This window comes from Lissotriton helveticus, chromosome 6 (genome assembly GCF_964261635.1).
Source record: "Lissotriton helveticus chromosome 6, aLisHel1.1, whole genome shotgun sequence".
NCBI classification, from domain to species: domain Eukaryota; kingdom Metazoa; phylum Chordata; class Amphibia; order Caudata; family Salamandridae; genus Lissotriton; species Lissotriton helveticus.
The window spans coordinates 1,664,581,880-1,664,595,125 of record NC_136067.1 but is presented as its reverse complement, the minus strand read 5'-3'; positions in this window follow the sequence as shown (position 1 = coordinate 1,664,595,125).

Here is a 13,246-nt window from a genome sequence, read left to right as displayed (position 1 = left end):
ATGAGGCACAGGGTCAAAACTGATTTGCATATGGCCATGTCTGAACTGGGGTGGTGTGGTGAGCAAAAAAACGATGGATTTAGGCCCAGCTCTCTGTACTGGGGTGAATGTATGACATTGTTCTGCATTCTGTCCATCGACTGTTTTTTTTGCATTCCTCTGTAGCCTGGCTATATATTCCTTCCTAAAAGTTAACGGAATGGAATTAAAAAGAAAAGTAACTTTTGGGAAAATAACCATCTTTATGAGGTTTACTCTACCATAGATATTTATTGGTAGATTTGCCCATTTTGACAGAAGACACAATATCTCCTGACTAACTTTCTTCCAGTTTACTCTTGGAACGTCCTCAAAACTCTGCGTGATTATCACCCCCAAGTAGCTCATTTGGGTTTTGGCTCCCTGGTTGTTTATCCTCTGGTTCCACTACATGATCTCATTTTTTTCTATATTGACCTTGTAACCAGAAATTGAACCAAAACTTTCTGCCTTTCTCATCAAATTAGGAATTGCCTCCTGCGGATTAATTGTATAAAGGATCAGATCATCTGCATATAGACCTCGTTTTACCTCAAAGCCATGTAATTTAAAAGGAAGAAGCGTAGAGTCTGCCCTGACAAAATTGGCAAAATGCGCTATATATAAGTTAAATAAGAGCGGAGACAGGGGGCATTCTTGTCTTGTACCTCTTGTGATGGTAAAGCAATTTGATAGTTCTCCATTAACCAGCACCTTAGCTCTAGGACTCTGTTCTAAATTTTGCACCACCTTCCCAATATTTTTTGGAAAGCCAAAACTATTTACGGTCCCTGTTGGGTTTGGCCCTTTTTGCAAGGTCATCCCTAAACTTTTTGCCTTTCTACTAGCCTTTTTTCTAACATGGTGTTGGTGGTTTTAGGACTCTGGGCACTTTAGCACTGGGTAGCAGTGAGGGGTGCGTGTGATCTCTGCCCTCAATAGGCTAACATTGGGAACCCCCCTCTTATGTAATGACTCCTAAATAAAACAAAATAAGGAATGTCATATTTGGTATGTGTAGAATGGAAATGTTAAATGCCGTGCATGGTGTGCGCAGATTTATTTTTACTATTTTGGGAAATGCCACTTTTAGAAGTTGGCATTTCTGTGTGCTGTGTGCCTGCCTGCATGTCTGTTTCTAGAAGTGACTGCAGCTGCAACATTGGGCATTTTTTACTTTTGAGTCCCAGAAGGGGGATCCCACGTGCCAGTGCTTATTTTTGCACACAGCTGGCCCGCAGAAGCGGGCAGCTTCAACGTTATGCATTTTTTACTTTTGAATTCAAAAAGGGGGACTCCCACTTGCCAGTGCTTGTTTTTGGATACAGCTGCACAGCAGAAGCGGGCAGCTGCAACGCTGGGCAAAACTATTTTGAGAGTTCCAGACTAGGGGCTCCCCGAGCACGGTAGTGCCAGTACTTGTCCTTACAGCTGCACCACAAGGGCACGGGCATCTACAGCGAGGGGCATGGTTGTTTTGCATATCCCGGTTGGCACTAAGATACAATGGGGGTAATCTGAGTGCACTGCTAATTATGGTTATTCTAATAGGAGTGTGCATAAGGTAAATATGCTGGTGCTTCCAAATGTAGTTTATGCCCCATGATTCTGGTATGATGTATTGTGATGCCTTTATGCTGATTAGATGCCTAACGTACTTATAATGATTCGTGCATAAGGTGATTTATGCCCTATGAGTGTTGCATAATTCATTTTTATGCCTAATGAGGTTGCTTTTCTGCTTATGATTATGCCTAATGTATTGAGGAATAATGTGTTTTACGCCTAATGAGATGCATCATGTTTATCACGCCTAAAGTGATTTATGCCTATTGGGGGTAAGCCTAATGCTAACATGATTTATGCCTATCATGATATAGTGCTAGGTTCATTCTTCTACCAGTAGCTACTGGTTGTTATTACTGGTTGGTTGCATTTACTATTTATGCTTGTGATGGTTCTGGCAGCGACCCAATTGGCTCTGCCTTGTACATAGACCCCTGTAAATTATGACCTGGTGCCAGTTAACACAGTGTATATACGTATGTGATTGCATTCTAATATGTTTTTATAATACAAAGGCTATTTTTATATAACCTTGTGTGGAGTCTCTTTTGTAGTGTGCCTAGGGTGTTGCCTCTGTGCATGTGTGTTGCGCAAACGCTTTACACATTGCTTCTGAGATAAGCCTGACTGCTCGTGCCAAGCTACCAAGGGGGTGAGCAGGGATTATCCTCAGGGTGTAGCTCCCTTGCCCTGAGTAGAACGGGGTTTTCTGCCTGGCTTTGGCGCATGCCCTATCCTACCGGGAAACCCCGTTTCCAACAGTCCCCCAGAGATACTTCCAGTTCACTTGGTCAAAGGCTTTAGCAGCATCCACTGCTACTATAGTTAATGGAATATTTCGTGCCACCGCCACATCCACCACTCTCATCATCTGAAATGTTAACTCATTCAATTGCCTCTCAGCAATAAAACCTCTTTGATCAGGGTGAACATCCCCTTTTATCACCTTGACTACTCGTGATGCGACTATTCCCGAAAAGATCTTATAGTCGGTGTTTAGAAGGGATATGGGTCTATAGGAATCAACAATCTATGGGTCCTTATAAGGTTTTTGAATTAGCATGATCGTAGCTTCTGACCAAGAACTAGGGGTGATTTCACTTGCCATATATATTCTATTAAATAGAGATTTTAAAGCAGGCAATACTTTATCCAAAATACATAAATATACCCAAACGGGGAGACCATAAGGTCCGTCTGCTTTTCCCCTTGCCATTTTTTTTCATTGCATCTTGACCTCCTCTTCTGTGATCTCCCCTCCCAGGGCTCTCTTCTGGCCATCTGTTAGCTGTGGAAGCCTTGCCCATTTTAACTAGTCATCTATACTCTCTTGGCCAGGCGATATATCCTCACTATAAAGCTCGCTCATAAAATCTTGAGCCTTCCGACATATATCTACATTCGCAAATAACACTTCCCCTGACTCTCTACAGTTTAGGCTTCTTATTGTGTTTCTAGCCCTATCTGCTTTCACCTTCCAAGTCAGCAATGAGCTGCATTTCTCTCCATAAGCAAAATGTTGGAGCTTACTCGCATTCCAGCTCTCAAGTCGTTTTTTATCCAATTGCACCTGGAATTTAACCTACAGATTCTCTAACTCTTTATCCAAGGTGAACACATTACTTGAGCCATCTAGAGAGGCCTTCTGTAGATCCCCCTCTTTCATCTTAATCTCCCTAATTCTGCTCTCTTCTTCCTGTTTTGCTAGCCTCCTTTGCCCCTCATTTTAGACGTCAGAATCCCCCTTAAATATGGCTTAAAGGCATCCCAGACTGATTGCTCCTTTGCTGAGCCTATATTTATCTGAAATTATTCCGCTGTTTTTCCCCCACATCACTTATCGCTTTCTCGTCCATTACCAGTCCTATCTAGCGTCCACCTCTGTAGGACAGACATCACTGTGAAAGCATTTTAAGTAGGCTCCTAGATCGCATTCATTAGTGCTGTCTGTCCTACACAGATGTGTCTCAGGAGATCAATAGTCTCTGTAGTGTAACAACCAAAGTGACTGTGGTCAGCTGCTTCCCCACTGATGTTGGCCATGTCTCCTTGACTTGCCTGGGATGATGCTGAATTTACATTTAAGATAGGTTTATTGTATCTGAGTGAACACATTGGACCATGAGCTTTTATCACAGGACATATCTAAAGTGTACACACGACTCCACCTCCAAGGTCCACTATAGTGACTTCAGCGTTATCATGAGAACATGCATGCATGCTACATGGCCTGTACAAAGTTGCTCACAGTGATGTCATAACCACATACAGCTCCTATTGCATGTGTGCACCTGTCTCAAATCCATCCTTATTTATCTAGAAGGATACTAGATCACCTTGTATACTTTGGCCCTTGTAGCATACCATAATAACCAGATGTCATCAAATAGGATGGCTATGACTAAATCATTTCCACAGATTCCACACAAAGCCCTGCAATCAGCAAATGGTCATATACCTAAAACCACTTCATAATGAAATGATTGTCAAGTAATACAGCTATGTTGCAGCAATATGTGCAGTATCAAAAATAATGTGACATGTGGAGAAGTGTAGCTCAATGGTTAGAGCGGCAGACCCTGATGCAGAGGTCTGGCCCGGACCAGGGTTCAATTCCCGCCTCGGCGGGTCTTGGGCTCAATTTCCTCGGACCTGATAATTCCCCCCTCGGTGCCTATTCTAATCATGGGTCCCACTCTGCAACTCTGGGCAATAGCTTGCTTAATCCCAACAGCGCTGGGATGCCTGGCTTCACCTTGGGGGTGCCCAAGAGTGGGCATTTCACAGAGAAAAGCCAGGAAGGGTTCCACAGCGGTATGCGTGCAGCACCAAGACACCTCAGGGTATAAGTGCGCTATACAAGTACGAATTCATTTCATTTCATGCAAATGCTCATTTTACACTGTTGACACTGTCAGACTAGGATCCTGCTAATCAGGACCCCAGTCTATGTGCTTTCTCGCTAAATTGATTACATGTACATTAGTTACACTCCAGATTGGATTCTGGGGTACTATATTCTCAGGGCATAGATACCACAGAGGCTTCTTAGGGGCTGCAGCATGTATTATGCCACCCCTGGGAGACCACTCAAAATGACACCACAGGACTGCTACAGAAGCCTGTGTAAGGGGGTGTATGCACCCCTTACCTAGATATAGGTTTCCTATATCTACCCTACATCACTGTGCATATAAACCTATCAGTCACCCCTATGGCAGGCTTTATCAATCCTGAAAGCAGGGTGCTGGGTTTTGTGTGAGAGGGTGCCCATGCATGAGCAGGGCCCCTCTGCAGCCTTCGGAATCTATTCTCCGGGGTTGTTCTGTGATGCAGCCAACCATATACTCTTAAGTGCATTATAACCTTGCGTTAAATGCTAACTTTGAAATGGGTGCAAGGAAACATATCGTGTTTGGTGTCAAACACCTTGGAAAAATACCTCCCCACCAGTACTGGCGGGGAGGTGTGATTCCACTCTCCTAGAGGGAGAAATATGACAGCACCGGTACACCCGGTACCAGCTTTCTCGACCCTGGCATCTCAAGATGGATGGTGCCAGACACAGACACGCGTCTGCCCTCCTGATGCTGGACGAAACTCCGGCAGCGGAGGCTGGACAATAGGTTTCCTGTCACAGGGAGGTGTAACCACCTCCCAGACATGCTTTAGTGTATTAGGGCTGGGTGGGTGCACTCCAAGAGTGCTTTGTTGTCTGCACTGAGGGCACATTTGGTGTCCCTGTGCATAGTCCAGCTCAAACCGGTTGTGGGGGCTCTTTGCCCCTGCTCTGGTGGGAAACTGGACAAAGGATATGCGTGTAGCCACCCCTCTTTCCTGACCCACCCATAAGTGGGTTCCCAGAGTTTGCCCCACGCCTTCCTTGGGTTTAAAGTAGGACCCTCTGGCTGCAGGACTTTAGATTTTACCTTGACTAAACTCTGCTACAGAAACCAAGTATACTTTGACGATCTACGCTTTGCTGGACGACTGAAGAATCTTCCTTGGATTAAAGGAGTTACTCCCCTGCAAGGCAGGCACCTTGACGCATCTGACCGGTTTGCATTTACGCAGCTCCTGAAGCACTTCGAAGATTTGTGCAACAAAGTAGATGGGTTCCTAAGCTTCCCTGAGGCCGACCAGTCCTCTCAGCAAACCTGAGACCCGCAGCCCTCATGGGGACCGTGCAACCCGAACCCCTGGACACCGTGCATATATGCATATGCTTTTTGGAAATCTCTGAGGCTGTGCTTTGGGCTACTTGCACTCAAAGAGTGTTTCCACCGAAGATTACCAGCCTACACTCCACAAGTGTTCCGTGGGCTGGTATTTTTTTGATTCCTCTCGAGGTCCCTTTGCGATCCCTGGTCCGTCGACCTGTGGGTCCCTGCGAAGGTAACTTTGACTTTCCATGGGCTTTCCTGGTTGCTCCAGATATGCCCTGACTCTCCATAGCTTGGGGAGTACCCAGGACCTTGCTGGTCCTCACCAAAGCATCTTTTCTCTCACCGTGTGGGTTGCAGTTGCCAAGGCTTGTTGGTCTCCAATCCGGACACTGACCCCACAGCACTCGACATCCTTCGTGGGACAGCTCGCCTGCGGACTTTGCTCATCATCAACGTCTCCTAGTCCCCGTGGCAGCAGAGTCAATCTTCACCCCTTCGCACCTGAAACACCCAACATCGTTAGGCATTCGTCTACCGAGCCCCTGGTCACTGGCAAGTGACCCACAATCTGTCACTGGACACTTTTCATCTGCACAGCGGCAGCACTTTGCAGCATTACACCATTGAAAACGACAAAGATTTCCGACACCATTTGACACCAATGCACCCGGCTTCCCTGGGTTAGGTAACACAAGTACTCTGGTGCTCATGTGGGTGCTGACCTTAGAATCTTCTAACTTTGAAAGGGTTTGCTCAGAGTCCTCTCCTAAGTGTCTTTAAACTTTAAAATTCCAACCGCGACTTTCCCATAGAATTGTACCGAGCTTGCGGCTGTGTTCTCACACTGCACGCATCCCCCGTGGGTCCCCTGTGCCACTACCTTTGGTGGTTCCATGGGGTCCCAGCAATTCTGCGTGCTCTAGGCACCATGTCTAGTCAAGTCGTGGTTGATATACCACTTTCTTAGTATATGGTGTATTGTGCTATTTACAGTTGTTCTATTACTGTATTATTGTGTGCCTTGTTTTCTAATCTCATAAAGAGGTTAGTAGAGAGTATTTAGTAATAAATACATATATTTTATATATACCTTATGTGGTTTTCCTTTCATTTGGTCATTCAGGAGGTTATAGTCTGGTAAACCAAGCTGCTTTACATTCCTTCGAGACTTAGCCTGAAGGCTGCTCTCCATAGCTACCACTAGGATAGCTTTCAATAAAGGTTGTCTTTAACCTAATCATCGAAAAGGGTTGTGTGGACTGGTGCAAGGTGCCCACTATAGCTAGTAGACAGCATATTCCAGGCCAACTTCTCACAATCATCATCAATGACAAACTAATGTAAAATGAAGCAGTCAGTGTTAAGATAAAATTCTGTGAATATATTCACAAAATCTTGAATATCACCTAAAAAATCATAATAATATAAATTAAACGTGGATCAAAGTAATCACACATATTTGCTTTTTAAGTATTTGACCAGAGGCAGGAGAATATCCAGGAATCGAAAATACATAATATTCATAACACGACTATTTTGCAATGTGCAATTCCTGAAACTGAAAATGCTCAACAGAAATCAGAAAAGAGAAAGGGCCATGGCAATAACAAAACATTATGGTCCTTATTACAAGTTCGATGGTTCATAGGACCACAGAATCCGAGGTGGCGGTCTGACCACAGTATTATGAGTGTGGTTGCCGGACTGCCACAGGACTGCTGTGATTGCTGGGGATCAAGGATTCCACTGTGTTCGCACAGTGGTCAGGAGCACTAATATGCTGGTGGTGCTGCTATGGCACCACCAAGCATATTAGGAGTTGTATGTCCACCGCCCTTTTCATGGGTCCACCGCCCTTTTCATGGCGGTGAGTCCACCATGAAAAGGGTGGTGAAAGGGCTACAAAGGGGCCCCTAACAGGACCCCATGCTGTTTCTGGGCCTGGTGGTGCCCCCTGGTTTTGCACCCCTAGCTCCTGCACGTTGTGGCTTGTTTGCCACACCGTGCAGGAAGATGTAGTAAGCACTCTGAGAAAGGCGGTCTGCTTTTCAGACTCTTAAATGAGCCTGAGAGACTGCGGCAGCACCACCTGCCAGACCAAGATATAACTCCTAATCTTGCAGGCAGCAACCAACCCCCATTCTGTTTAAAAGGCTCCCTTGAGCCAGCAAGCTGACACGCTTTGGAGATTCACCTGTGTGCCTGTGAGTGGTACTGTGACCTGAGAGGAACTTGGCAGCATTTCCAGCAACCCCAGATGATTTTTCTTTGCTCTCTAATACTGCTGCTCTCTACTGATGAAGGGCTTCATCAGAAACACGTGTCTAGAGATATACAGCAATGTCTTTACCAACTTTGGTGAAAAACGCCAGCTAATTTTGAAATAGGTTTGAACTGTGTACTGCATTTACGAGGATGCACGGGGGTGAACTGTACTGGGACTGTGAGGCAGTGTGTTCCCAACCCCCATTCTGTTTATAAGGCTCCCTTGAGCCAGCAAGCAGACGAACTTTGGAGATGGACTTGTGTGTCTGTGAGTGGTACTGTGACATGAGAGGAACTTGGCAGCATTTCCAGCAACCCAGATGATTTTTCTTTGCTCTCTAATATTGCTGCTCTGTACTGATGAAGGGCTTCACCAGAAACAAGTGTCTAGAGATATACAGCAATGTCTGCACCAACTTTGGTGAAAACGCCAGCTAATTTTGAAGTAAGTTTGAACTGTGTACTGCATTAACATTTACGAGGATGCACAGGGGTGAACTGTGCTGAGACTGTCAGGCAGTGTGCTTCCAACCCCCATTCTGCTTAGTCTTAGGATGTTGTGAATAAAACTTTCCCCCCTATGGACCATATTCATCAATGAAATGGGCCTGGCAGTAAAGGTGTCTGGAGAGTTATTCACAGCTAGTTTACCCTTCCGAAGGCTAAATGGTGTGTTGTGCATCATAATACCTCACATCACAATCCGCATAGGATGACCCTGGCCTACCTGATGATAGTGGGCTGCCTCGGTTAGTGAAAGTAATGACCAGGGTTGATGTTAGACATCAGATGACTACAAAAGTGTGTATCCATACTTGTGCTTAGCATGTGCATGGACATATGTAATATGTTGCCTCTTGATGAAATCTTGTTCTAGATGTCAACGTAACATGATTCAAGTTGGCAGTTATCCTCAAGCTCCCAGCTACAAACTATTTTTACATCTGTTTCATCCACGCAGGTCAAAGCCCATCAGAAGAAGGACATTTGGAGAGCTATCATCCAGATGGTGCGGGCTTTGGGGGTCTTCCACCAGCATTGTGCCCACTGCAGAAGGAGGTGAGAGGACCTGTGGTGCTGGACTCGAAAGATAATGGAGGTCCAGCTGGGGAAGTCCTCCCAACATGGAAGGGGTGTGTGCCAGACCTTGACCCCCCTGATGGCCTGCATACTGGTGGTGGCCTGCCCGTACCTTAATGGGCAGTTGGTGGCCCAACAGCAGCCACAAGGGTGTGAGTACTAGCCAGAGTAATACATATCATATTGCCAAATTTGAGTGTTACAGACAGGTATTTCACCAACGATAATGGTGGTGGCCCATGTGCCACACACAAGAAGAGTCATTGTTAGTATAAGTGTGGTAGTATGTGCATGCTGCTGTGCCCATTGTCTTTCTTACCTGGAACACAACAGAGTCCTGTCCACATTTAATGTTCTCTTTTGAGCAGACACCTGGCTGAGTGACTTGAATAATCATCTCATGTTCTCAGTAAATATGGGTGACAATTGTACCACACAGGCAACGAGTGTTGCTGGTGTGAGGAGTGATGTTCCCTTACTACTGTCTCTCATTTGATGGTGACCCTATTGCATGTAGCATGACATAGAGTTCTGATTACATGCAGTCACTGTACAATAGTTTCCATTGGTAAGTACTGGTTATACAGTGAAATGACGGTGCAAACATCACGTTTGCCATCAGCATCATTGCCTACATGTTGGCCAGTGTGCATTTGCCAGTGGATGGTTTCTCTGCAATAGGGTTTCAAAACACTCATTCACTGACTGGTGATATGCATGAGGGAGTGAGATGTAGAACAGTGGGTATCATATGTGACTGTTTACACTAATCCTTACAAGGCAATCTGATTAAGCAATACCAAAGTGGGGTATGATGTGTCTGCCCATTGGGACTCTAGTGATCCCACATCTTCATGTCATTGATGTTCAGGGACACCCACAAACTTCAAAGGTGTATTGGATTGTGAATATACCCTCTATGACTGGCGTCATCACCTGTACCAAGCAAGATTGGGGATGTTCACATGGCTATATGGAGTCTTGTGCTGTGTGAATTCAGAGTATCTACTTCCCAAATGTAAGGACCTCAATGTCTTTCAGGGAATTGTATCTGCTAAATATAATGCATAGATTAACTACATGTGTACAGCTGTCATTTGACTTTTCAGGTAGTGGAGAAAATATGTAATTTGGAGTGCAACGTGTCATCAGTGTGCAATGAGGATCTGCATGTGACATGATGTCTGCCATATCTTCCACCGTTAGTATCGACCGGTCCAGTGTCCATCTAGTCGGAGTTGGAATTTGTGGTAATAAGAGTTTTAATAGGACTGCTGAATGGTCCGATAAGTGTGCCGGTTGGTGCTCAATGCTTTTAACCTTATCCCGAAGCAAATTATTTATTAGGAAGAAGTCTATTCTGGATTTATGCCCTAGCTTCTTATTGTGAAAAGTAAAAGGGTAGGTTTTCTCTCCTTTTTGTTTCCACATGTCATCCAGATTTAAGTCTTTTTTGTATATTCCCAGCCATTCCCTCATCTTTGGTGAGTTCATTTGTTTAGAAGGAGGCAGTCTATCTACTTTCGGATCTAGTATGATATTATAATCTCCTCCTACAATTATCGGGGCTGAGGATGTCAAAAGTTCTGAATATAATTTCTTAAGAGGAGCAGAATCATCAATATTTGGGCCATAATATCCTGCGATCGCAAATATAGATCCCTCAATCCTGATTTTAGCCACTGCCCATCTACCCTTACTATCTACTACTTCAGACTCCAATTTAGCATTCAGGGATTTCTTTATAATGATTGCTACCCCTTTTATATTACAATCTTGTGATGCATGGATACTTGAGCCTATCCATCGTAAATTTTTTACCATTTGAGACCATTCTGATTTCACCAGATGGGTTTCTTGGAGAATAATAATCTCACTCTCAGCTTCTCTCAGATATTCTAATATTCTTCTTCTTCTTTTAGGAGTTCTAAGTCCATTGACATTCCATGAGAGTATTTTTACCATCTTTTCTCCTCCCATTCCGTATTAAAAACAATCTTGTTTTGAAAATGAAATCGAAAGAACCATCTGGTCCTCATCAAATACCTTTCGTTTACCAATTTTGAGGTTATTTTTTGATTTTTTTCCCTATTTTGCTCCCCACCCTCGTGCAAATATATCTTACATAATTAGTGTACAGTGTGAATCTAGAGTCCCACCCTGAGGAAGCCTCCCTTTATCCTGAGGAAGCCTCCCTTTACCCTGTGGAAGATATGGTGAATCAACTTTTAACATCCACCATCAATTATTTCGCTGATAATGATGTGGGAGCTCCTAAAAGAGTAATATGGGACGCATACAATGCGGTAATTAGAGGTAATCTACTCAGCTTGGGAGCCTATAAAAATAAGCGAAGAAAGTTAGACATTAAAAAATTAGAAGTAGAAATCAAAGAAATAGAAGTACAGCTAGATGATGGGATATCTTCGGAGTTAAGAGAAAGACTAGGAGAGAAGAATCGCAAGTTAAAAGAGGACCTGACAGATTATCTGGAGAGTATTGTTCAAGAGAAATGGGAGAACAGTAAATTGGCTAACTATGAGTACGGGGAAGGCTGCGGAAAGATGTTAGCATGGAAACTGAAAATGGACCAGACAAAAAATACTATATTAAGTGTATATACTAAAGACCAATCAGCATTATGTGTGGATGATGTCTTAATAAGACAAGAGTTCCTAGATTTTTTTTCAACGATATGTAAAGAAGACACAAACCCCACAGAAGAAAACATCAAGAAATATTTAGATGGTATACCTTTGCCAAAATTGACTGAAGAGGAAGTGGTTTTTTTGAATAGCGAGATAACAACAGAGGAAGTGAGAACTGCTATAAATAGTTTAAAAAGGGGGAAAGCTGCTGGTCCCGACGCACTCCCTAACGAATTCTACATAGTTCTAAAAGAGCCGTTAATTGCCCACTTGACAGAGGTCATGAACAAGACCTACATGGATTGTGAAAAGATCCCTGATTCATGGAATGACGCTACAATAAGTCTAATATTAAAACCAGGGAAAAACCCAAAGCTATGTGAGTCTTATAGACCAATATCACTACTCAATTGTGATTATAAATTGTTTATGAACGTAATAGCAAAAACACTATCAAAAGTAATACCGAAACTGATTGATCAGGATCAGAAGGGTTTCATAAAAGGCAGACAAATTCAAGAAATTACACATGAATTATTAGCTGCGATTGATGTAGCTATCTCAGAACAATTACCTCTTACAGTCATTACGTACGATGCGGCGAAAGCCTTTGATCGTGTGAATTGGGCCTTTCTAAATAACATCATAGAAAAAAACAATCTAGGGAGTAAGTTCAGTCACATGGTGAAGGGAATCTATATGAGCCCCAGTGCAAAAATAATAGTGAATGGAAATCTGACAAGCAATATTACTATTCAGAGGGGCACGAGGCAAGGTTGCCCCTTGTCTCCACTGCTCTTCAATGTATATATTGAACCACTGGCTTGTGCGATCAGAAACCATAGACAAATAACACCATTTAAATACCGGAATTGGACAAAGAAAGTGGCACTATATGCAGATGACCTCATGATGTTCACGGATAATTATAACTCCTCAGAAAAAGCAATTAATGAAATAATGACTAATTTCGACAAGGTCTCAGGATATTTGATAAATAATAGCAAGACAGAGGCAATGAGTTGGAATAGCAATCCAAAGCCAGCCTTCTCAAAGGATAAAATAAAATATCTAGGAATTACGCTAACCAAAGACCTGGAGAAAATACCACAACTAAATTTAAATATAGTAGTAAAAGAAATGAGAAGACTTTTTAAAATCTGGTCCGGTCTACCATTACATTTTTTGGGTAAATCAAACGCAGTCAAAATGACAATCATCCCAAAATGTACGTATCTTTTCAATGCCATTCCGTTGGAATTTAAAAAAGTAGCTCTTAAAAAACTACAAGGAGAAATATCCAGCTTTATTTGGTCGGAGAAAAGCACAAGAATTGCTTGGAACAAACTTAGGAAAAGAAAAGAACAAGGCGGTATAGCAAGCCCAGATGTGTTTGAATATTATAGAGCTTTTCAGTTTAAAAATTTCAGAACTCTGCTAAGAAAACACTGTGTATACCCAAACTTCCTACAACATCTTACAAATGGAGAAGACTATTTTCTC